This window comes from Equus asinus, chromosome 30, assembly GCF_041296235.1.
Source record: "Equus asinus isolate D_3611 breed Donkey chromosome 30, EquAss-T2T_v2, whole genome shotgun sequence".
NCBI classification, from domain to species: domain Eukaryota; kingdom Metazoa; phylum Chordata; class Mammalia; order Perissodactyla; family Equidae; genus Equus; species Equus asinus.
This window is the reverse complement of record NC_091819.1, coordinates 21,230,847-21,252,856: the sequence shown is the minus strand read 5'-3', so window position 1 is coordinate 21,252,856 and position 22,010 is coordinate 21,230,847. Positions and strand designations below refer to the sequence as shown.

General features: G+C 42.1%; 1 long non-coding RNA gene across 1 annotated transcript; it reads right to left on the bottom strand.

Moving 5' to 3' along the window:
• Positions 1 to 11,752: 11,752 nt before the first annotated feature.
• Positions 11,753 to 15,715, bottom strand: LOC139042544 (uncharacterized). The gene is made up of 3 exons (XR_011499349.1): positions 15,593 to 15,715; positions 13,676 to 13,800; positions 11,753 to 11,762 (listed from the first exon to the last, which is right to left on the bottom strand). It is a non-coding gene; the product is annotated as an uncharacterized lncRNA (long non-coding RNA).
• Positions 15,716 to 22,010: the final 6,295 nt, after the last annotated feature.

Here is a 22,010-nt window from a genome sequence, read left to right as displayed (position 1 = left end):
ACAATTGATAACACTGTATTGTACAACTGAAATGTGCTAAGAGAGTAGGACTTAAATGTTCTCGCACACACAAAAAAGATAAATTTGTGAGGTGAAGGATGTGCTCATTAACTAGATGGAAGGAATCTGTTCACAATGTATATCACATCATCACAATGTACACTTTAAATATCTTACAATTTTATTTGTCAATACCTTAATAAAGCTGAAAAAAAAAGTAAAACAAAATAAAATACCAAGCAACATTTAAACAATTCCCGAGAAAAGGAAAAAAAACTTCTGGAGATGAAAACTACATTGTCTGAGATTAAAAAAAAAATTTAGATTGCATGGAATGAATGGCAAAGTAGATGTTGCAGAAGAAAAGATTAGTGGATTCAAAGACAGCGATAAAAACTATTCAAAATGAAACAGAGAGAGAGAAAAAAGAATTTAAAGAAATGAAATCAGGCCGGCCCCGTGGCTGAGTGGTTAAGGTCACATGCTCTGCTTCGGTGGCCCAGGGTTTCGCTGGTTCCAATCCTGGGTGCGGACGTGGCACCACTCATCAGGCCACGCTGAGGCAGCGTCCCACGTGCCACAACTAGAAGGACCCACAACTAAAATACACAACTATGTACCAGGGGGATTTGGGGAGAAAAAACAGAAAGAAAAATAAATAAATAAATAATGAAATCAGCAGTGAGCTGTGGGGCAACATCAAGCAGCCTAATATACATGTAATTGGAGTCCCTGAAGGGTAGGGGACCTGGGGACATAAAAAAATATTTGAAGAAATAATGGCTGAAATTTTTCCAAATTTGATGAAAACTATGAAGTCACAGATACAAGAAGCTCCATGAATCCCAGCACATAAACATGAAGAAAGCCACACCAAGGCACATCATATGCATAGTGCTCAAAACTGGTGAGGAAGAGAAAACCAAATGGACATCCATAGGCCAGAACCAAATGAACCTCAACCTAAGCTTCACACCTTTTACAAAAATTAACTAAAACCGGATCATTTGGGAGAACAGATTAGTGGTTACCAGAGTGGAAGGGGGCAGGGGGAGGGCAAAAGGGGTAAAGAGGCACGTGTGTACGGTGACAGATAAAAACTGGACTACTGGGGGTGAGCACAATGCCCTCTATAAAGAAACTGATATACGATAATGTACACCTGAAATTACACAATGTTATAAACCAATATGACCTCAATAATCAAATTTTTATTTTTTTTATTTTTTTTTAAAGATTGGCACCTGAGCTAATGACTGTTGCCAATCTTTTTTTGTTTTTTGCTTTATCTCCCCAAATCCTCCCAGCATATAGTTGTATATCTTAGTTATGGGTCCTTCTAGCTGTGGAATGTGGGATGCCTCCTCAACGTGGCCTGAGGAGCGGTGCCATGTCCATGCCCTGGATCCGAACCAGTGAAACCCTGGGCCACCGCAGCAGAGCATGTGAACTTAACCACTTCATGTGAACGGGGCCCGCCCCCTCAAATTTTTAAAAATGGATCATTGATTTAAACGTAAAATGTAAAACTATAAAAATTTTGCAAAAAACATAGTAGAAAATCTTCAAGACCTAAGACTAGGTAAAGAGTGCTTAGACTTGATGTCAAAAGTATGATCCATACAAGGAAAACTTGATAAATTGAACCTCTTAAAAATGAAAGGCTTTTACTCCGTGAAAGACCCTGTCAAGAAAATGAAAAGACAAATTACAGACTGGGAGAAAATATTTGCAAACCACACATCCAACAAAAGACTTGGTATCTAGAATATATAAAGAACTCTCAGAACTCAAGACCAAAAAAGCAACAAAACAATCAGAAAGTGGGCTAAGGATGTTTCATTGAAGAGGATATATAGGTGGCAGATAAGCAAATGAAAAGATAAGCATCAGCAACTAGGGAAACGCACGTTAAAACCACAATGAGATACGAATACACACCTATCTGAGCAGCTAAAATGAAAAACAGTAATAATGCCAAATGCTGGCAAGAATGTGGAAAAAGTGAATCATTCATATATTGCTGGTAGGAAGTTAAAATAGTACAGTCACTCTGGAAAATAGTTAGGCATTTTCTTCTAAAACTAAAAATGCACTTACCATGCAACCCAGCAATAGCATTCTTGGGCATTTATGCCAGGTAAATGAAAACCTACAGGCACTCAAACACTATTCATGAATGTTCATGGCAACTTTATTTGTAATAGCCCAAAACTAGACACAACACAAATGTCCTTCAATGTGTAAATGATTAAACAAACTGTGGTACATCCATACCATGGAATACTACACAGCAATAAAAAAGGAGCAAACTATTGCTATAAGGAGACCTTGGATTGGCCTCAAGGGAAAGCCAATCTCAAAAGGCTATATACTATATGACAAAATGTAAATGATTCCATTTATATAACATTCTTGAAATAACTATATCATGAAAAGGGAGAACAGATGAGTGGTTGCTGGAGTTACAGATTGGGAAAAAAGGGGTAGATTTGCTATAAAGGCACAAGGGAGCCTTGTGGAGATGAAAGGTTCCGTATCTTGATTGTGGTGGCAATTACACAAAGCCACACATATAATAAAATTGCATAGATACACATATGCATACATATACACACAAACAAGTACATGTATAACTGATGAAATCTGAATAAACTCTATGGATTGTACCAATGCCAGTTTCCTGTTTTGATATGCTATTATACTTATGGAAGATGTCAACAAGGAAGGAGGTGGGGTGAAGGGTACACAGGACCTTCCTATACATTTCTATGCAACTTCCAATGAATCTATAATTATTTCAAACTAGAAAGTTTAAAAGAAAAAGAAAACTTACTGTTTACAGAAATAATAATACACAATGGGATTTATAACAAATACGTAAGTAAAACATATGACAGAAATAGTATAAAAACCAGGAGCAAAGAGAAGAAGGTATACTCCACAAAGCTCTTATGCTATACGTGAAGTGGTAAAATATAACTTTTGAAGGTAGACTGTGATGAGTTAAAGATGATACTTAAAGTAACCACTAAAATAGCAAGTGAAAAGAAGTGGCTAACGATCCAACGTAGGAGATGAAATGGAAGCATAAAAAATATTCAACCCAAAGGAAGGCAGCAAAAGAGGAAACAGCAAACAAAGAACAGATCAGACAAACAGAAAACAAATATAAATGATAAATTCAAATCTAATCATATCAATAACCACTGTATCCAACAAAAAGAAAATACATATTCTTTTCAAGTGCACACGGAACATTCACCAAGATAGACCATATTCTGGGCGATAAAACATATCTCAAAAAATTTTTAAAAATTTAACTCAGGGCCAGCCCCAGTGGCCTTGTGGTTAAGTTCAGTGTGCTCCACTTCAGCAGCCTGGGTTTGGTTCCTGGACATGGACCTACACTGCTCTGTTAGTGGCCCTGCTGTGCTGGCAGCCCACAAAGTAAAAAAAATAGAGGAAGATTGTCACACGTTAGCTCAGTGCAAATCTTCCTCAGTAAAAAAAAAAAAAAAAAACAGTTAACTCATACAAAGTATGTTCTATGGTTACATGGAATTAAATTAGAAATCAATAACAGAAAAATGTCTGGGAAAATCTCCAAATATTTGGAAATTAAGCAACACATTTCTAAATAACCTATGAGTCAAAGAAAAAACAAAAGGGGAAATAGAAAGTACTTTTAACTAAATAAAAATGAAACACAACACAGAGTTTGCGAGATTCTGCTAAAGCAGTACTTACAGGGAAATTTATAGCACTAATTGCCTGTATTAGAATAAACAGAAAGGTCTCAACTCAATGACCTCAGCTTCCACCTTATGAACTAGAAAAAGAAGAGCAAATGAAACCAAAGTAAGGGGGACCCAGAAAATAAGAAAGATCAAAGAGGAAATCAATGAAATAGAAAAAAGGAAAACAATATACAAAAATCAATGAAGCCAAAAGGTGATTCTTTGAAAATATCAATAAAATTAATAAACCTCTAGCCAGACTAATTGGGATAAGAGAGAAAAGATACAAATTACCAATATCAGGAATGAGAAATGTGACATCACTACAGACTCTACAGATATTGATAGGATAATAGGAGAATATTATGAACAACTTTATGCCTATAAATTTGACAACTTAGATAAAATGGACAACTCTTTGAAAGACACAAACTTCTAAAGTTCACTCAAGAAGAAATTAATAAAGCCACTAAATCTGTGGTTAAATCCTTCCCACAAAGAAAACTCCCAGTCCAGATAGCTTTAATTTGACCAAATATTTAAGGGAAAAAAAAACACCAATTCTACACAAAGTCTTTCAGAAAATTCAAGAGGAGCGAATACTTCCCAACTCTTTCTATGAGCTAGCACTTCTCTCATACCAAAGCAAAGAACATTATAAGAAAAGAAACTACAGACCAATATCCATCATAAACATAGATAGAAAAATTCTACACCAAATATGAGTAAATTGAATTCAACGATTATTAAAAGTATATTATGACCAATATGGTTTATCCCAGGAATGCAGCATTAGCTTAACATTCAAAAATCAATGTAAGTCACTACGTTTACAAACTAATAAACATCATATGATCATCTCAATAAATGCAGAAAAAGCATTTGATAATATCCAACACCTTTTAAAGATAAAAACTCAACAAACTAGGACTAGCAGGGAACTTCCTCAACCTGATAAAGAGCATCTATGAAAAACCTATAGCTAACATCACACTTAATGGTAAAAGACCCTATGACCAGGATCACACAATGATGTCTGTTCTCATTACCTTTGTTCAACATTGTACTGGAGGTTCCAGCCAGTGTAATCAAGCAAGAAAAAAATGAAAAGCATCAAGCTTGGAAAGGAAAGCATGACATTGTCTTTATTAATTAACTATATGATCATCTAAGTAGAAAATGTGACAGAATCTACAAAAAAGCTATAGAACTAATAAGTGAGTTTACTAAGTCTGCAGAATACAAGATCAATATAACAAGTCAATTGTGTTTCTCTATACCAGTAACACAAAATCAGAAATTGAAATCTTAAAAAACAATACCATTTACAATAGCATCAAAAAATATGAAATGGTAGGGATAAATCTGACAAAAGATATGCAAAACAGGTACACTGAAAGTTACAAAATATTGATAAAAGAAATGTTTCAAAACTAAAAAAATGAAGAAATATACATTGTTCTCAGGTAAGGAAAAACTCAATACTGCTAAGACATCAATTCTCCCCAAATAGTTCTATAGATTCAATATAATCACAATGAAAATCCCAGTGGGATTTTTAAATTTGTATGAAAATGTGAAGAACTTAAAATAGCCAAAACAACTTTGAAAAAGAACAAAGTTGGAGAACTCATACTACCTGACTTCAAGATTTATTTAAAGGCTACAGGAATCAAAAAGTGTGTAAATAAGGCAAATAGATGAATGGAACAGAATAGTGAACCCAGATATAGATCCATTCATACATGGACAATTAGTTTTTGACAAAGGTGCCAAGGCAATCCAATGGAGAAAGGATAGTGCTGGAATAATTGGCTATCCATATGCAAAAAAATGAATTTCGATCCATACCTCACACCATATGTAAAAACTAGCTCAAAATGGAGCATAAACCTACGTGTACAACCTAAAACTACAGAACTTCTAGAGGAAAAAATGGAAAAAAAGTTTGTGACATTGGGGCAGGCTAAGATTACTTAGATATGACACCAAAAGTATGATCCATAAGAAAGAAAAATTGACAAAGTGGACTTCATCAAAATTTAAAACTTGAGCTCCTAAGAGAATGAAGACAACCTACAAGTCAAGAGAAAATCTTTGCAATGCACACATCTGATAAGGGACCTGCGTTCATATTATATGTAGAACTCTTAGAAATTAATAACAAGAAAATAAACATTACATTTTTTAAATGGGTAAAGGATTTGAACAGATCCTTCACCAAAGAAAATATACAAATGGCAAATAGGGAAACAAAAAGACTCCTTAGGGAAATTCAAATAAAACCAAAATGAGATCCCACTCCACACCAAACAGAATGGCAAAAAAATTAAAAGATTGACCATCCCAAGTGTTAACAAGGATGTGGAGGAACTGGAACTCTCATACATTGTTGGTGGGAATGTAAAATGGTGCAACCACTTTGTGAAACAGTTTGGCAGCTTTTTGAAAAGTTAAGCATAGCACAGACGATGTTTAGGGCAGTAAAACTATTCTGAATGATATCATGGTGGATACATGTCATTATACATCTGTCAAAACCCACAGAATGTACAACACCAAGAGCGAAGTCTAATATAAACTGTGTATGGGTGATAATGACGTACCAACGCAGGTTCACAGATAGGAACAAATATGCCACTCTGGTGTGGGAGGTTGATAACAGGGGAGGTTGTGCATGTGTGTAGGCAGGGAGTGTACGGAAACTTGCTGTACTTTCCACTCAAGTTTGCTGTGGATCTAGAACTGCTCTAAAAAATAAAGTCTATTTTTTTTAAAGGAATGAAGTACTCACACATGATCCAATATGGATGAACCTTGAAAACATCATGCTAAGTGAAAGAAGCCAAACACAAAGGACCACATATTGTACGATTCCACTTCCATGGAACGTCCAGGATGGGCAGATAGAGAGAGACATTACTCGTGGCCAAGAGCCACTGGGGGAGATCAGGAGAAAGAAATGAGGACTGACTGTTAGTGGATACAAGGTTTCTTTTGGGTTGAATGTTCTAAACTTAGATTGTGGCGATGGTTACATAACTCTGTGAATAGACTGAAAACCACTGAATTGGATACCTTAAATGGGTGAATTCTGTGGTATGTTCATTAAAATCTTGATAAATATGTTTTAAAAATTAAAAACTTACTATGATAACTGAGAGAAGAAATGGCATATATGATCATTTTGGAAGGCACATAACATGTAAGGAAGAAGTATATATTCAGAAACAAACATATATGTCCATAAATTCATTAAATTCCTTTCAGCTGTGATCTCAAGTCAGAGGCAGGAAAGGAAATGAGGTGTACCTTGCATGCGGATGTTTTTCCACAGAATATTGGTATGACTATATGACTATCTCCACTGGGAAGAAAGGGGAGTAAAAGTCATAAGGCTATGAAAAAATCTTCTCTCTCAAATGTGTACTGAATCAGATATGTCTATATTAAATATCTTTTGTTTAAAATATACAATGGATCAAGGATAAGTGTGTCAGTGTAATAAGAAAATCAGATTAGGGAAAAAAAGTTTAATTACTCCTACCATACGATCCAGCCATTCTGCTCGTCCATACAGAGCCAAGAGTAACACGGAGGCTGGCATACAAACATTCATAGCAGCTTGAACAGCCAAAACCCAGAAATGATAGAAACATCCATCAACAGGTGAATGGACACACAAACTGTGGTACATCCATACAATGGAATATTATTCAGCAATAAAAAGGAAGGTACTGATACATGCAAGGAGATGGACGCATCTTTTAAAAAATCATGCCAAGAAAAGACAGTCAAAAAAATAGTACACCATATGATTCCATTTATACAAAACTCCAGAAAATGCAAACTAATCCATAGTGACAGAAAGCAGTTCAGTGGTTGCCAGGGGAGGGGTGATGGATTACAAAGGGGCCTGAGGAAATTTGGGGGGTAAAGGATATTTTCACTCTACAGATTGTGGTGACAGTTTCACAGATGTAAACACAGGGCAAAACTTATCAAATTATCTACTTTACACACGTGCAGTTTAACATATGTCAATTACACCTTGACAAAGCTATTTTAAATCAAAATGACTCCCAGATCAAGAAAGACATGGATCATAAGACTCTAACAACCCTCCCCCCGCCCCCACCCTGTCGGGTGCAGAGAATCGGAACCAAGGGCCTCACCCCTGCTTTTTCTGAGCCCAGGACCAGAATGTTTCAGGAGCTCGAAATGCGCATCTTACAAAGGCAGTCAGAGCAGACTGTCTCTCCCCTCTGCATCCTTATTGCCCCCCGCACCCCACCCCCATCTTTAAAGAGAAACTAAGAGAAACTAACGTGGGTTTATGAAACTCCAGCTCCATCCCACCCCATTTCTGCTCTCTATTAAGAGCTGTTGGCCCCTATACCACATACAGCAGAAGAGGGAAACAGCTGGGTCTCGATGAGTCACAGTATCTGTCACAGTTAGGTTTGGCTGTGTATGGTTTACATAGGTGCGTTTATTCTCTCACTTTGTTGAAGACGAGAAGGAAGCAGTCAAGCACTGTTTGGGCAGCTCCATGATGTCATCAGGGTCTCAGCCTTCTTCTGTCTCCCCAAGGATGTGGCGTCCATCCTCAAGGTTACAGGATGTCTGCTGGAGATCTTGGATCTGAGCACTAGGAGGGAGGAAGAGAGAGAGGCAAAGGGAGGTACCCTGACTGTTCTGGAAGGGACAATCAGAAGACGGAGAGGCGGTGCACCAGCAGGCCAGGTGCCTGGCTGTTTGGAGTCAAAAAGATGGTGGACATTGGAGCTGACCCTGCCATAGCACTCGTGCCGTCTTCACCCTCAAGCGCGCTCAGGAAAAGAGATGATCGCTGGAGCTGAAACGTCCCCTGGGTCCAGGACCAATAGTTGAGGGTGGTGCTAAGATTTTCTTTCCCTGAAGAGCCGCTGTGGAAGAGCTGCTGTCCTGTGTTCTGGACCCACCCTTGAGGGACGGCATTACAAGTGCAGGCAGGACCTCTCCTCCCTGGAGACCACCCCCCGCGCTGGGAGACTCCCCTGAGGCTCTGCCCCTGGATGCCTGGCCTCTTCCTCTGAGGCCACCCAGCAGCCCAGTGTTTCTGGGTACCGGTGGCGAGCTGGTGAATGGGCACAGTCAAGCAAGAGGAGTGTTTGCCGTCCCTGAGCACATACTTGAAAAGTGGTTACGCTCAACCAATTCATAAAAGTATGTTGTCATTAAGGGGAGTCGTGGGAAAGCAGTGGGAGGTCTGTTCAACGGAGGAAGGAAATGTTGGAAACAGACAGTAAGAGGCATAGAGAAGGTAGTCAAAGGTGGTTGCTTTCATCAGACCTAGCTCTCCTGCCAGCCAGCCGCAGGCCGCATTGGCCCCCAGCCCTGCTCTCTGATCTTAGAACACGGGGAGCATCCGCCTCACCCTGAGTGGCCTCACCCTGCCTTGTGGAACTCAGCTCCTGGCGGCCTCACACCTGCCAGGCATCAGAAACCTGAACACGGGTTTGGCTCTCCACCTGAGCCCTCCACTGAGCATGACCGTGGGAGGCGGGCAGCCCACATCTGATGGAGGGAATACTGCTTCCTTCACTCAGGGGAGCTGGGAACTTCTCCTGGCTTCACACTCTGGCTAGATGACTCCTCAGGACCAGCTGCTTCTGAGCAGCCGGGCTCCTCCACCGCTGTCAGAAAACAAGATCAGAGTAGGAGCAGCTGTACTCAACTCCCTCAAAACACACGAAAGAGCCAGAGGGCCCTGGACACCAAGCCGGGGGAGGAGAGGGCGGGTAGGAGCCTGGAGAACATCCTGCACTTCTGGGCCTCCTGCCCAGGTGGGGCGCATCAGCTACAAGCATTAAAGTCATACATCCTCTCTGTTTAAGACAGATCTCATACAAAACTGAAGGGTCCTCTAAGGACCACAACATCCAGTCTCTGGTCTGTCTTTACAGAAATGTTCTACCCCAATGTATTCTGTGGAATGCATCTGCAAGAGTTTTACTTAAAAATAATTCAATTAACAATCATGACTAATTTATAAAGTACATTTTATTTACACTGAAACTGGAAAAACTAAAGCAATTAATGATAAAAAGTGGATGTTCAAGCCTCCCAGAGTGCAGTTTTTGAAATGACCACCAGGTGTCAGAGTTAGCAATAGTATTCCTCAAATTACGACTGGAAAGTTGTTACGTGCTGTCCAGTCGGTTGGAACTCCTGGCGACCCCAGGAATAAGTGATGTCCACAGTGTCCTGTGCTCATAGCCCTGTTCAGCTCCTGCGGGCCCATGACTATGGCTTCCTTTATGGAGTCAATCCATCTCATATTTGCTCTTCCTCTTTTCCTGCTGCCTTCTACTTTTCCCAGCATTATTGTCTTTTCCAAAAAATCCTGCCTTCTCATGATGAGCCCAAAGTAGGACAGCCTCAGTTTTATCATTTTTGCCTCCAGCCATAGATCAGGCTTAACTTGCTCTGGGACCCACTTCTTCTTTCTGGCAGGCCAGGGTATCCATAGGGCTCTCCTCCAAGACCACACTTCAAATCAATCAGTATTTTTCCTGTCAGCCTTCTTCACTGTCCAGCTTTGGCACCCTACTTAGTAACTGGGAACACGAGGGTGTGGATACCCTTGGCCTTGGTCTCTAAGGACGCTTCCTTACACTTGATGATCTTTCCTAATTCTTTCATTGCTGCCCTTCCGAGTCAGTCTTCTCTTGATTTCTTCACTGCAGTCTCAGCTAAATTGATAACAGAACCAAGGTAAACAGAATCTTGAACAATTTCAATATCTTCACTGTCTACGTTAAAGTCATACAGTTCTTCTGTAGTCATGATCTTTGTCTTCCTGATGTTCAAATGCAGTCCTGCTCCTGCGCTTTCTTCTTTCACTTTTATCAGAAGTCGTTTCAAGTCATTGCTGTTTCTGCCAGTAAAACAGAATCATCTGCATATCTTAGATTGTTGATATTTCTTCCACCAGTTTTCATTCTTCCTTCATCTGAGTCTAGCCCAGCCTTTCGTATGATATGTTCTGCGTACAGATGAAACAGATGAGGAGATTAAATGCACCCTTGTCTGACATCTTTGCCTAAAGGAAACCATCCCATCTCTCCATACTCTGTCCTGACCGCGGCTTCTTGTCCACAGTACAGGTTACGCATCAGGACAGTCAAGTGCTGAGGCATGTCCATTTCTTTCAGAGCAGCCCAGAGCTTTCCACAATCCACGCAGGCACAGGCTTTACTGTTCTCTATAAAACTGGAAAGTTACAAGAAGGGAAAAGTGCCTGGTTGGAAATGAGACGGCGAGATCACTAAATAGGACTGTTTGGCCCTTTGGCCCAATATCTCTTCTCTTTAGGGTTGGCGGGGGAGGGATAAGGGGAGCTGCAGGGAAAAATATTAAATTCCCAGAATATAGATTCCCTTTCAGTTGGGTACCCTCTGACCTCTGGAGAAGCTCTTGTAAAGCGCAGTTAAATTTCGCACAGGAACCATAAAAACGGCTGGGCGGAGTCCGTCCTCCCAGCCGTGAGGCTACTTTGGGCAGCCAGGGCTGCCTCTCCTCCTCACTGGGGAGACCAGAGGAGGGGCGAAGGCAAGAGGAGGACACACACCAGAAAAGGGCTCAGTTAGGGCGATCCTTGCTTTAGAAGAGAAAATCCAATACTGTATGAGTAGCTCTTCCTACTTAACCTTTAACATCATAGTCTCTTCCTCACTTCCAGCTGGACCCCTCACACACACGTCCTTCACCAGGCCAGACCTGGCTGTCGTCTAGAGCTGCGGACCCAGAGGACATTCACCCTCCATGCTTGAGAGCAGGGAGTGGGCTGTCTGCCACCACAGCCTTCAGGCTGCCGCCCAGGGGTAATTACACTGCTCCTCCTCCAGGGACCAGGCGCAGGCGGCCTTGCTGGCACCACACACCTGGCTCTAGTGGAGCCGATATCCCGTGGAGGACTCCAGGTGCCGCCCATGGCAAGCCTCATCCTGTATCTTCTTGGATCACCAACATGCGTCCCTGTGGAAGGGGGATGTTGAAGCAGTTACAACACAGCCTTGTGCAAGGAGAGGACAATGACCGTGGCTCCAGAATGAGCAAGCCTCTTCCCTGGGAGGGCACAGCTGAAGACTGTCAAAAAGAAAGGAGAATCTTTGCCACATGTCCCAGTTGGCACTTGTCGAGGCTGTTCCCTGGACCACATCCATTTCTGGCCCTGGGTCCAAGGAAGGGTTCAGGCCCACTACAAATTGGTGCTTTTCATGGATGGAACTTTCCTACGTGTATCGAAGCCAGGCCTGTGGAAGGGGGTCAGGAGTGGTGTGAGGAGAGGGGAGGAGGTAAGAAAAGAGTTCAACATTTCACGGGCAACGTTATTGATATTTAAATACTACTTAAGGGGGCCAGCTCCGTGGCTGAGTGGTTAAGTTCCCATGCTCCGCTTTGGCGGCCCAGGGTTTCACTGGTTCAGATCCGGGGCACGGACATGGCACCACTCATTAGGCCATGCTGAGACGGCATCCCACATGCCACAACTAGAAGGACCCACAACTAAAAAATGCACAACTATGTACTGGAGGGCTTTGGGGAGAAAAAGGAAAAATTAAAAATCTTTAAAAATAAATAAAGTAAATAAATACTACTCAGGATTTGTGATTTCTATAAATTCTGACAGGCAGATTAAGGCAAGCTTTGTATGTGATTTGAATGATCTCACTGCTAAACTGGTACATCCTATATAGGCCACATGAAGCAACAGTAATTATTTAAGTCACTATACATCTTAAATGCTGTATACACAATTTAAAATGATACACCTGTGGTGCCATACACATAGTAAAAATGCCAGTTATTATGAAACATAGGTAGTATTCATATTCCAATATGACCATGCATTATGTTTCATGTTTCAAACATAATATACAAGTCAAATGCTTCATTTAAAAATAAAAAGGGATAAAACGATGTTTATATAGGGATTTGCATTAAGCTGACCATGACTGGTATAATAACTGTTGCTTTGATGTGGCCAACACTGGAATGGCAATGGAGATTTTTCTCCCCATTATCCTATTATACGTGATATAAGAGGTATGGAACAGAAAGAATCTCTCATAACGCTAATCACACTCTACCCCGCATCGTTTCAAAGGGAACGCCCTCCCTGAGGAGGGTCAGACTGAGCCAGGGGGAGGGCCATCGAGCACCACCCCAACCTGCTCTGAGTTTGTCCACCTCAAGGAGGCCAGGTCAATGACAGGCCTGCCCTCCCGTCACTGTTCAGTGACTCCTGGACAATCCTGGACCCACTAGATCCCTGGAAAGTCAAAGAGGCCCCCCAAACCCCTGCAAAGTCTCGCCACCCACCACAAGTTCTACTTCATTAGGCCATACAAAAGACAAGGGTTTCGCAAGTACAAGACAGACTTCACTGGTCAAGGTGCATCTTGAGATTCCCAGATTTCTAGGTCTTCAGGGAAAAGGAGCAGCTGATGGGGTCTTGGGGGGTGGGAACAGAAAGGATTCCGGCCCCACCTCACTGAATCAAACACCTGCCCGCCACGGCCCCCTCCAGCTTAATCATGCTTTGGGTGAGCGAGTCAGAGGGAGGTGGGCGGTTCTGTTTGGTTTAGCCATTCGTTTGGTATCCTAATGACAGCGACTCCTCCCTCTACTTAATCCCTCTTCCACGGAGGCTCCACCTCCAAGCCATGCGCTTGGCCAGGCAAAAGGCTTGATTCAGAATCTTGTCACCTCACCAGTCCCTGAGGCTGTTTCCCTTCTATAAAGCAAGTAAGGAAATCATTGATGTGCGCACACAAAAATAGAAGACTTCCTGAATCAGACAGGGGTTTGGGTGCAGAGTAAGGCCAAGCTAAAAGCTCAGAGGTCACTGACCATAATTATCCCTCCCATGAGGGAGCCCTCCTTACCTGTGTGGCCAAGCAGCTTCCGAGGCAGTGACGAATGGCTGTGCTTGTCGAAACTCCAGCGGAAACACTCCTCCGCAGGCCTCCCGGCCCAAGCTTCAGCCACGGGTACCAGAAAAGCAAACAGACTGAACCAATAGAAACAAGAGAGAACTAGTTCTTCTGCTCCCCAGAAGGTTCATGACACTTCAATTATCTTCAACACAAGATGCCTCAATTGTTTTTAACCTTTATGAAGCCTCCTGGCTTCACAAAAGAAATACTAGTTGGTAGAGCTGAAGGATAGCTAGAAGCAGAGACCAGAAAAAATTTGACAGGTAGAAATGAGTGTGTAAATGGTACTATTCCCAATATGGGGGAGGTAAAGCACGGCAGCTGTTATTCGAGGAACCGCAAGTGTGGTACATTTTGGGCGTTGCCTATTTACAATTTATTTCTCAGAACAATATAGTGCATTTCCTTTAAGCAATTTCACTGCTATTTCAGCAAAGGGCAGAGGAACTCTCAGTTCCGACTTCCCCACTTGCTCTGCTGCCATATGATCAGATCACAGCAGAATGGTTCGAAAGAATCCTGCTGAAAGTCAACATGAAGAGTTCTTAACGCACCATCTTCTGGACAACTTGACTCAGTGTCTAAACAAACCGACCTCATGTTTAACAGGTCTCCCATGGGGCAAGGGGAGAGAAGGGTCCATTTTCTCTCTTTATTCCACTTTTCTCCACTTCATGCTATGAAAATCTCCTTTCAAAATTTATCAAACATATACCACAATCTCATGGCAAAAAGACGCAGCCAGTGTTCTTTTGATTATGGTATTAAGAGTCTAACACCACAGTTGTAACTTCCAGTGCCTAGAAGTACCAAATAGATTTGTTTCATAATACTATCTTGAGTTGTATTCCTTTGGCCCTGAAATACTTTGCTTTTTAAAATATCCATTCTTCTTGAAATAGAGCCCACCTTTTATAGAGACATGAGTATGAGAAATAGCTCACTTTCCTCTTAATTCTACTATCAAAAATATAACAGCACACGTTTGACCATAAATGGCAGCTGACAGTCAATCTCAACATTTGGGAGGCAACATGGAGCAGTGGAGACTGTGATGAACTGGAGAGCACAGAAGCTGTACAAAGGTGGAAGCCACCATTAATGCCAAAAGTTAGTCTTGCAGAAGTCTGGGCCAAAGTCTTTTTGGAGAAACCAGAAATCCAGATTCCTATGGACAATTTCCCAATTTTTAAATACGGACTATTAGCATAAAAAAACCCCAAACAGTCATTAGGTTGCCACTTTGCTAGCTTCCTTTAATGACTGAAGGCAGTGTGACTGGGAATAGAACTACCGTGGAAGTCAGGAAACCAAGACTCTCAGACCTAGCTCTGACGCCAACCCACTCTGTGCCTGGGCAAGACACCTAACCATCCTGGGCCTCAGTTACCTTGTCTGAAAAGTTTACAGGTCCAAATTCCTTTCAATCCTAAATCATTACACTGTAAGGTTAAATCAGTTTTCTAGATGGCCAATTCCCACAAGAATAACCAGGAACAGAATTAAAAGGGGGGAAACCCACAAAAAATAGACCATTGTGCCATAGCAGCGTCTATTACGCTGTCTAGACATGGCCTTGGTGTGGCCAAGCCACTTGGTTAACATAACCACAAGAATGTGAACACTGTTATCAGGCCAGATCAGATCTCCTCTGTGATAGCTACCCACCCACTGGGGAAAATAAAAATTGTATATCTCCAGTATATCATGACTGTGGCAGGGAGCACTCTTCTATGAAACAGAACTCTCTTGGGTCTTTCGAACCCAAACCCAGGGTTTCAAGGGAACAGTGAGTCAGAAAACAAAGCTGACCAACAGGCAGCCCTGAGCCACGACTCTTGCTTTTCGAGTTCATGCTCAGCCTACCTGCGATGAGCTCTGTAGCTGCCACATCGTGGCCTTCTGCATGAGCCAACTATCCTCGGCGCGGCTCTTGTTACACAACCCTCGGCCGTGACCCACGTGTGGACATGAGCACACGGCTCGCCCTGCACAAAAGCACACAGGATTTCAGACACGGTACCTTTTTTTTAAGGGAGCACAGGAAGGGAATGAAAAATATTAAGCTGGAAAATAATGAGGGATGGGTCAATTAAGGGCCTTTCCCTACTGTACAGGTTAAAAACAGCCACATTTCGGAGCAAATGAAAGTGTTCACCTTCTGGTGGTTATATTAACTGCGTGGCTTGGGCAAACTGAAAGCCCAAAGAAGAACAGAAAGCCAAGTGAATTGTAACCGGGCAGCTTCTCCACACAGGCCTTCCTGACAGAGAGCCTGCCCGCAGGTGAAGTGGGGAGGGGCATTCGGCACCTTCACTCTTAAGTGCTTTCGCGCATCAGTTGTGAACAACAAGCCCTTTTAATTTTGCTATTAGCAGCTGCCAGTAAGTATCTAGTATGTTTTAAAGGATGAATTACCTTCGACTCCTAAACCAGCTATGCTCTATCTCTTCAGCTCTGTCTCTTATGGCATTTTCTTCATGGTGCCGTTACTGCCCTGGCTTTAGGTACCAGTATTTATTCCAAGCCAGCTCATTCTTACCCTAAGGCCTTGGTATCATCTGTGCCCTCTGCCTGGAATGCTCTTTCCCCTGACCTTCACAAGGGTCGCTCATTCAGCTCTCAGCCTCCAGGGTGTCCCTCGGAGAGGCCCTCTCTGCCCATCCGATATAAACTATTCACCCACGCGCTCCATGTCACATGACCCTACTTTAATTCTCGGCCTGGCGCTTCGCACCACCTGATTTACTTCCTGTTTATCTCTTTCCTTATTGCCTGTCTCCCCTCACTAGAATATAAGCCCCATGGAAATAAAGATTTTGTGTCTTGTTCATGGCCTATTTCCAGCAGCTAGAACAGTGCCCCGCATACAACAAGTGCTGGATAAATACTAGTCGAGAGAATGAATGGATGGTTGGATGAATGAAGAATCCATCCAGCAAATAGCTGTGAAGTGCCTCTGGTGCACAGCGGGAACACAATGAGGAGTGAAATCCTCCTTCAAGGACTCCACAGACTACCGGGAAAGACACATTCAGACAGTGCAGTAGGGGGAGAGAAATGCTATAGAAGTGTACCAGCCTTCTACCCCAGAGGAGTATGAGGGCCATCTCTAAGGAAACTTAAGAGTTGGCCAAGAGGGCAAAGGTGAGAAGAGGGGTGGCAGGGAAGGCCCCCTGCTGAGAAACATCACCACAAAGGCACCAAGTCTGAAGGGAGAGCATGGCTTCCAAAAGTCCCAGCAGGTCTGGAACCGTTGGTCCACAGGTGAAGGAATGAAGGAGCTGGGGCCTGAAACAGAGGCAAGAGCCAGTTCTCAAGGAGCCTGGTACACCAGTCTCTGGCCACTGGTTAAATCTTCTAAGCAGTAGGAGCCCTGGAGATATTTTTAAGTAGGAAAGTGACTTGATGGTGTTATGCCTTATAAAGATAACTTTAGGGGCAGTGAAGGCAACTAATTAGAGAAAAGAACAAAGTATTCAGGAGCTTATTGTCCAGTCCAGGTGCAAAAATGTCAAGGATCCCAACCAGTAGTGGTAATGGAGAGGGAAGAGAGGAGACAGACCTGAAAAAGTATAGATCAGTGGAGCTTAGTGACAGCCAAAATGCGGGAGGTGAGAGAAAGGACAGGGTTAAAGAAAATCCCAGGTTGTGGTTTTTGTCATCAAAATGAATGGTTTTCATGCTTTAGGCCTGTGAAGCCCTAAATTCCTTCTGTTTGTGACATGGCAGAATCCAAGTCGGCTTGCTTACATGAGCCCATGGACACTTGCCCAAGTGGCTATGTATGGTCCTAGCACAGATGTTAGTTTATCTGCTTAATAAGTAAATTTGTATGGAAGTCCCTCTAATGTGTGTGCATCAAATCTACCATGTTGATGGTTTCTCTGTTCCTAAAGATCCACGTGTTATTATTTCAATGCGCAGCCATTTTTGGAGGCACACACTGATCCATCACCACAGAAGCATGACTATTGGTCTAAATATAGATGCGCCTGTCACCTTAGAGAAAGAACAGACCAGAAGTCATGATTCCACTTACTCCAAGGAAATTTTAAGGTGATAAAAGTTGAAAAACAAACCAATGTAATGTTTCTTAAGTCTGTAAAATCTGATCTAAAGATCAAATTATGATGCCCTCACCTAGGTTTCACTTCTCTTGACCTTAATTGCTAATTTAGCCCCGAGACCCCACTGAAGCAGCCCCTACTCCCATCCCAAGAGACTTCTCAGAGGCCTCAAGGGATGGCTCACAGGTGCTGGAAAGCAAGCACAGTCGGCTCTCTGGCCAGACAGCCTGCAGGGACCCCAGTTTATTCCTTTCTCCTCCTCTGGCCCCCATCTGCTGCTGCTGCCACCTGAGAGGCTATATAATGTTAAGAGCATGGGCTCTGGTGCCTACCAGCTTGGACTTGAATCCCAGCTTTGCCATTTGTGAGCTGGGTGACCAGGGGCAAGTTATCTTGCCTCTCTGTTCCTCAGTTTCTGCCCTTGTAAAATAAGAGTAATATTATCTAACCCACCTCAGGGGTGGTTGTGATGATTAAATGACTTAACACTTATAAAAGGCTTAGACTAGTCCCTAGCACACAGCATGCACTAAACATGTAAGCTATTATTCCTACTACCACTGCTCCTACTGGCACTGGGGAAGCCTCTGGTAGGTCCTGCCACAGAGTGCCAAAGCTACAGGAGTTCTGACATAAGATGAGAGACAATGCCGTCCTTTTGTAATATGATATCAAAGGGATCACAAAGCAGTACAGCTTATGTCCCGTGTTTTCTGAAATTACCAGTAAAAGAGTTCTTTACATTTTTTTACTTGCAGTCCTCTCTTCTCACACCATCCTCCAAAGGACTGAGACATGAGTCCCTGGGCACCCAGGCTAGAAGACAAATGAGTAAGACACTACACGGTCTCCCTCCTTCAAGGTGGGAGACCGTTACAAGGTCAAGTGGGTCCGGCCTGGCTCCCACTCCCTTAGGATGTGTTCTTCCCAGGAGAATCCTTCGTTTCTCACCTAAACAGACTTCTGGAGCCACCCTCTTCCCGATTCTTCCAAAGGGAGGGTTTAAATATGATCCTGTAAAAGAATGAAAGACCAGATGTATTGCGAAATTATTTGTAAGTGGAAAACAAGTAAAATCTGTAAAAACATGCTAAATTCAAGACTAAAGAATAATTCTGATATGGACTTTTTAAATCTATCTTTGATAATGAAGTATCTGTCAGTAGTCTTAACATTAGGACAGGAAGAGGAAAATGAAATTTTAAACATGATACCATTTACATTAGCATCAAAAAGCATCCAATATATAGGAATAAATCTAATAAAAGACATGTAAGACCTAGCCAGAAGATCAAGATACAATACTAAGAAAAGTTTTAAAAGACCTATATAAATGGAGAAATATTCCATATTCCCAGACACAAAGATTGAATATTATATAAAGATACTTGTTCTCCCCAAATCGATCTATAAATTTTATTCAGTTCCAGTCAAAATCTGAGCAACTTTTTGTGGAAACTGACAAGATGATTCTATTTTTTCTACAGAATGCAAAGGGCCAAGAATGGCCAAGAGAATCTTGAAGGAAAAAACAGAGCTGAAAGATGTACACTACCAGATGGCAAAACTTATTATAAAATTACAGCAATTAAGTCAGCATGGCAGTAGCACAAACTTTGTCAATTAAAGTAAAAAGATATACACATAGACTGATAGAAGAAAGAGAGTTTAGAAAAAGACCTACATATGTACAAGCCTCTAATTTATGATAATGGTGTCAACACAGGACAGAGTGGGAAAGACAGTCGTTTCAAAATGGCACTTGGTCATCTGGATATCCACATGGAAAAACAAATGAACCTTGACCCCTATCTCACACCAGTCACAACACTAAATTCGGGAAGAAGTGTAGACATAAATTGGAAAGGCAAAACAGTGAAACTTCCAGAGCATAACTTAGGAGAATATCCTCATGCCCTTGAGGACAGGAAATGACTTCTAAAGTAGGACATGAAAAGCACAAAGCATAAAGGGAATAATGATGTATTGGATTTCATTAAGAACTTCTGCTCATCAAGACACCATTAAGAGAGTGAAAGCAAAGCACCCATTGGGAGAAGAAATTTGCAGAACATATATCCAACAAAGGACTCATATCCAGAATATATAAAGAATTCCACAAATCAATAAGACAAAGGAAATACAATTTCAAAAGGTGGGAAGAGCAAAAGACTTTAAAAGGCACTTCATAAAAGAGAATATCCAAATGGCCCCCAAAAATATTTAAAAAGGGCTCAACATCATTAGTCATCAGAGAAATGCAAATTAAAGCTACACTAAGATCCTAGTGGGGTCCTGGTAATGTTCTATTTCATGGCATGGGTGGTGGTTTCACAGGAAAAAAATTCACTGAGTTGTACACTTAAGGATTTGTGCACTCCTCTCTCTATATTATACTTTAATAAAAGTGTTTCCTAAAAAAGAGAGAATTTAGAAATATATCAACCAAACGCAATGTGTGGACCCTATTTGGACCTTGCTTCATATGAGCCAACTGTTAAAAAAGAATTTGTGAGACAGTTGGGGAAATTTGAACACTTACTGCATATGTGATGATAATTAAGGCATTATTAGTTTTTTAGGTGTAATCATGGTATTGTGGCAACGTTTTCAAAAAGAGCTCTTATCTTTTAGAGCTATATTCTGAAGCATAAATACATAGGCTATAAATAAAATAATATCTCGGATTGGCTTCAAAATACTCAGAGGAGGGAGAGTAGATAAAGAGCAGAGGAGTTGATGACTGTTGCTGCTGGATGGTGGGCACGTGGGAATTGCTGTACTATACTCTACCTTTGCGTATGTTTAAAATCTTGCACAATAAAACATTTTTTAAAGTGATAGCATAGCCAAGGTTTTATGCTTCGGGACTATTTATGACTCCTCTCTTCTACCCCTCCCCAACCTAATCAAATAATATTATGTAGTGACAGTGGAAACCATGAACATTGAACCCTTAGGCTACAAGGACCTCAAGAAGTCATCTTGGCCGTTCACTCATTACCCACGCAGTCTCTGACACAGAGGAGAACCCATGCCACGTCTGCACACTGACCAGCATAGGAGACAGTGTGCCTACTCCCGGAGAAGCAGTTAAAAAAGAAACATTTACTAGGGGCCCGATATGGCAGAGCAATCATTTCCACATATTCTTTGGGGTATATGCCAGTGTGAAGTCTTTAGCAGCCTGGCCACCCTTCCTCAAAGAGCAGACCCTTCACAGAAGCTCCTGCAGCCCCCCAGAGCTGACCCTTCCTGTCTTATCCCTCGATATTAAGCTGATGCTATGCAGCCTCATCTCAGTTAGGTACCTGTGGCTGCCTTTGCCAGCTGACCTGGCTGGAGCTGCTAATGGAATCAAGTAATCAAGCAGGAATTCCTGCAGAAATCAGTCTGGCTCTTTCTTATTCCAGGATCCTAGACTAGCCTAGGCTTACACAGTTAGACCTTCATTAGATGGATACAAGTGGGCGCACAAATAAGCTGGCGAGGGCCTCTTGACTTAAGGTGTCTCCCTGGAGGCCCTCTGGGTTTGGAGCTTTCTCAGTTCACAGGGAAAGAAAACTCACCCCTTCCTTCTGGCCCTCACTCACCATTTCAAGGTGAAATCTGCTAAATTGATAAACAAATCTCCAGGCTACACCCAGCTTAGTGTGCTACCCCTTCCAGGCAAAATGCTGCATTTCAGCAAGGACTTCTTGGAAAAACGTATCTTTGATAACAAGCTTTCAGGCCCTCTCTGTGGTAACTTCTGGAGGAAGGAAAATCTTTTACTGTCCCTCATGGGCTCACTTATCTACTACTAATTAGGCTGATGAAAGATGAGCGCTTCCAAGGTGAGGGACCAAGGTTTCCTATACACAAAAAGGGCACAGTTCAGAAATTAATTTATAGGACTGACTCCATTTCTTCTTTTGACCCCTAGGAATTTAAACAACAGGGACTTTTCGGACTGATACCGGCTGTCTCTGAAGAGTAGTATGGTGCAGGGGCTGAGCACCCAGCTTTCCCACACACCAGCTATGTGACCCCTAGTTTTCTGTGCTTCGGTTTACCATCTGTAAAATGGGGGTAATAACAGAACATAACTCATGAGGTTGATGAGAAGATTAAAATTGTACAATATATCTACAGAACTTAAAACAATGCCTGCTAAGTGTTAGCTCTTAATAGTATTTTATTATTACAGAAGCTCTGCTGTGGACATGTGGCAT